The sequence below is a fragment of the Triticum aestivum genome, chromosome 5A (assembly GCF_018294505.1).
Source record: "Triticum aestivum cultivar Chinese Spring chromosome 5A, IWGSC CS RefSeq v2.1, whole genome shotgun sequence".
Lineage (NCBI taxonomy): Eukaryota > Viridiplantae > Streptophyta > Magnoliopsida > Poales > Poaceae > Triticum > Triticum aestivum.
In genome coordinates this window covers 98,897,028-98,901,617 of record NC_057806.1, presented here as the reverse complement: position 1 = coordinate 98,901,617, position 4,590 = coordinate 98,897,028, and the positions used below count along the sequence as shown (strand labels likewise).

The following is a 4,590-nucleotide window of genomic DNA, read 5'->3' as shown; positions in this document are numbered from 1 at the left end:
TCCGTATGTCGCATATATCTTGAGGAAAGAGCTTCCGAAGGATGAGGAAGAGGCTCGACAGATCATCCGTCGATCTAAGGCCTTTACTGTCATCAAAGGACAATTATACAGAGAGAGCGCGACTGGAGTCGGTCAGAAGTGCATAACACCAGAAGAAGGTCGACTCATCCTCAACGATATTCACTCGGGGACCTGTGGTCATCATGCGTCCTCTCGGACCATCGTGGCCAAAGCATACCGAGCCGGATTTTACTGGCCCAAGGCGAATGAGATGGCAAAGGAGATAGTAGATAAGTGCGAAGGATGTCAGTTCTACTCGAATATGTCGCACAAGCCTGCGTCAGCTTTGAAGACCATCCCACTCGTCTGGCCTTTTGCAGTTTGGGGGCTGGACATGATCGGTCCTTTGAGAACAGGACGAAGTGGCTTCACGCATGTACTGGTGGCAGTCGACAAGTTCACCAAGTGGATCGAAGCTAAACCAATCAAGAGCCTCGACACCGGTACTGCTGTTAGCTTCATCAGGGAACTAGTATTCAGATATGGAGTCCCGCACAACATCATTACGGATAATGGGTCGAACTTTGACTCAGAGGAATTCAGAACCTTCTGCAACTCCCAGGGCACACGGGTCGACTACGCATCAGTCGCCCATCCGCAGTCAAATGGACAAGCAGAGCGAGCTAATGGACTGATTCTCAAGGGACTGAAGCCGCGACTGATGCGTGATCTCAAACACGCGGCTGGAGCTTGGGTCGACGAACTTCCATCTGTACTCTGGGGACTGCGGACCACGCCCAATCGGTCGACCGGAAGAACTCCATTCTTCTTGGTCTATGGAGCTGAAGCAGTCTTGCCGAGTGATCTTCTCCACAATGCTCCTCGAGTCGAAATATACAACGAAGTAGAAGCTGAACAAGCGCGGCAGGACGCAGTCGACCTTTTAGAGGAAGAAAGGGAGATGGCTCTGATCCGGTCGACCATCTACCAACAAGATCTGCGCCGTTTCCACGCCCGAAATGTGAGAGGTCGAGCCTTCCAGGAAGGGGATTTGGTTCTCCGAGTGGATCAGCACAAACCACACAAACTTGCTCCTTCTTGGGAAGGCCCTTTCATCGTCACCAAGGTTCTCCACAACGGGGCATACCGTCTTTACAACGTCGAGCATAATATCGACGAGCCCCGAGCTTGGAACGCGGAGCTACTCCGCCCGTTTTACACTTAAGTTTTATCACTCGGATGAGTTGCAATAAAGTACTGTCTCAGTGTGCCAATAAAGAGCTTAGTAATGTCATGAGTTTGAAATAATTGTGTCAGCACTTTTTATTTTTGTCCACATAAAAACTCCCCCTCAGTGGGTGGCTTAGCCGCGAATCCGTTTCGCCTAAGTTTATAAAAATCCTACCGAGTGGTAAGCCAGCCTTCACTCGGAGGCTTAGCTGCGAATCCGTTTCGCCTAAGTTATAAAATCCTACCGAGTGGTAAGCCAGCCTCCACTCGGGGCTTAGCTGCGTCCGTTCGCCTAAGTTTAAAAATCCTACCGAGTGGTAAGCCAGCCTTCACTCGGAGGCTTAGCTGCAGCCGTGCTCGCCTAAGTTATAAAATCCTACCGAGTGAAGAAGCAATCCTCTCACTCGGGGGCTTAGCTGCAGTCCAAGCACTCGCCTAAGTTTATCAAAATCCTACCGAGTGGTAAGCCAGCCTTCCACTCGGCAGGCTTAGCTGCAGCCTCGTGCTCGCTAAGTTATAAAAATCCTACCGAGCGAAGAGCAAATCCTCTCACTCGGGGGCTTAGCTGCAGTCCAAGCACTCGCCTAAGTTTATCAAAATCCTACCGAGTGGTAAGCCAGCCTTCCACTCGGAGGGCTTAGCTGCAGCCTGCGTGCTCGCCTAAGTTATAAAAATCCTACCGAGTGAAGAGGCGATCCTCTCACTCGGGGGCTTTAGCTGCAGTCCAAGCACTCGCCTAAGTTTAATCAAAATCCTACCGAGTGGTAAGCCAGCCTTCCACTCGGAGGCTTAGCTGCAGCCCTAGTGCTCGCCTAAGTTATAAAAATCCTACCAGAGCGAAGAGCAATCCTCTCACTCGGGGGCTTAGCTGCAGTCCAAAGCACTCGCCTAAGTTTATCAAAATCCTACCGAGTGGTAAGCCAGCCTTCCACTCGAGGCTTAGCTGCAGCCTCGTGCTCGCCTAAGTTATAAAAATCCTACCGAGTGAAGAGCAATCCTCTCACTCGGGGGCTTAGCTGCAGTCCAAGCGTTCGCCTAAGTTATAAAAATCCTACCGAGTGAAGAGCAATCCTCTCACTCGGGGGCTTAGCTGCAGTCCAAGCACTCGCCTAAGTTTATCAAAATCCTACCGAGTGGTAAGCCAGCCTTCCACTCGGAGGCTTAGCTGCAGCCTCGTGCTCGCCTAAGTTATAAAAATCCTACCGAGTGAAGAGCAATCCTCTCACTCGGGGGCTTAGCTGCAGTCCAAGCGTTCGCCTAAGTTACAAAAATCCTACCGAGTGAAGAGCGACCCTCTCACTCGGAGGCTTAGCTGCAGTCCAAGCGCTCGCCTAAGCACAGGCACCTTGCTTTGAACCTGCAAAGGACATTTTGAGCCGAAGGCAATCATATTCAAGCGTCAAATTCAAGTTTGAATCGATGTCTAAAGGAACCGAAAGTGCTCAGGCGTCAAGCCTGTTAAAGTTTGTCGGATACAATTCCACTCGGCATACCGAGGCAAATTTAAAAGAGTCGAGCCAGAAGAAGTTTTTTACCCCTCCTGTGGAGGGCTGGAAGGTGCAACAAATTCATCAAGGTCAATTCCGTCGGCGATCCGAGTGGCAGCTGCAAGGAAAGTCTCCATAAAAGACCTGAAGTCGTGCTTCTTGGTATTGGCCACCCGAAGAGCCGCCAGCTTCTCCTCTCGTGCATCTTTGCAGTGGACTCGGGCCAGACACAGAGCGACATCTGCACCACACCGAGCCGAGGACTTCTTCCATTCCTGCACTCGACCAGGGATCGTGTTCAAGCGGGCCATTAGTGACTCAAGGTCATTCTGAAGTGTCTCCTCAGGCCAGAGCGTCGAGTCGATGCGAGATGTGGCGGCCTTCAGCCTTGCGAGATAATCCACGACAGCTGCAACGCGAGACTCCAGTCGGAAAATATCCATGGCAACCTCGTCATTCACCGGAGAATTGACAGGGTCAAGGTTTGGCTCCAGTCGGCTGGTTTCTTCTTCAAAGTTTTGACAAAATTCTGCAAGGGTGATCACTAAGTCAAGGGGATAGTCGAATGGAAGAAGCCACAGTTGGAAATATTTGCCAAACATGGAGGTTTACCTTCGAGCATAAGAAACAGCTTCTTGGCAAAGCCACTCAGGAAGGCCTCCAGTTCAGTCTTCTTCTCAGTCAATTTGCTGACTTGGTCGGTCAAGGCGGCTTTGTCAGTTCTCAGTCGACTGACTTCTTTGTTGGCAATCCCAAGAGCAGTTTTCAGGTTGGTATTGTCTTGTTCGAGCTTGGTGACTGAAGCTAACTTCTCGTCAGCAAGCTTGATCTTCTCAGCTAGCTCAAGGTCTTTCTTCTGCTGGGCCTCCCTTACCTTACCTGCAAGACACAGCAAGATCAGATGTTGAAACAAGCAAGAGGAAAAGCAGTCGTCAAGGTCTCACCAAACATACCTTCAGTCTCCTCCTTTGCCTTTGTCAGCTTCTCCTGAACCAGCTTCAAGCTCAGCTCGACTTGAGTATGCTTCTGTTCCAGTTCTGAGTAGCGAGTCACAAGATCACAAGAGTTCTGCGAAGAACCAATCGACTAAATGTCAAAAATAATTCACTTCCGAGTGAAAAGGGAAAAACACACGTTTCTAAGACTACAGCCGAACACAAGCATTCGACCGTAGTCTCGGGGACTACACCCAGTGGGTGCACTCAGCGTGCCCCCACTAGTCCTGTTGAAGACAAAGTCGACCAGTCGACCTCAAAAAAAAAAAAACAGTGTGCGAGACGCATTCTCTAAGACTGTGATCAACTGCAAGCAGTCGACCACAGTCTCGGGGACTACACCAGTGGGTGCACTCAGCGTGCCCCCACCGGTTTGCGAAATCCAGTCGACCAGTCGACTGACAAAAAGATTGACATCATAAAGCCTAAGGCCGACTGCCAGCAGTCGACCTTAGCCTTGGGGACTACACCCAGCGGGTGCACTCAGCGTGCCCCCGCTGACATGGAGTTTATTCGACACACCCAGTGGGTGACTAATATAAATCTCGGAAAAGAAAAGCTTTTGGTAGCATATCCAACAGAGCAAGCAGCAGTCGACTGACCTGGACATTGCTTTGGAGGGCAGAGCTGGCGTCATAAGCTGCCTGGCTCGCATCCCGGATGGTCTTCAGCTGCTCCATCATGAGTCCCGCCTGGCGTATTGCCTCCTTCGCTGCGCCAGCTTGGTCCTCTGGGACGTGGTGAGTCGTGAAGAGGGAGGGCGGCTGAGCACTCGTCAGTGGACTCGCGAAGGACACCGTGTGTCGAGTGGTGTTCCCTTCCTCCACAGTCAGAGTCTCAGGCGCCGTCGCATCCTGAGGCACCTTACTAGCGGGCGT

The 4,590-nt window shown here is 51.3% G+C and overlaps 1 long non-coding RNA gene across 1 annotated transcript; it reads right to left on the bottom strand.

Annotated features, from left to right (window-relative positions):
- Positions 1 to 3,540: 3,540 nt before the first annotated feature.
- On the bottom strand, positions 3,541 to 4,374 carry LOC123106658 (uncharacterized). Its single transcript, XR_006451428.1, has 3 exons — positions 4,315 to 4,374; positions 3,671 to 3,785; positions 3,541 to 3,596 (listed from the first exon to the last, which is right to left on the bottom strand). It is a non-coding gene; the product is annotated as an uncharacterized lncRNA (long non-coding RNA).
- Positions 4,375 to 4,590: the final 216 nt, after the last annotated feature.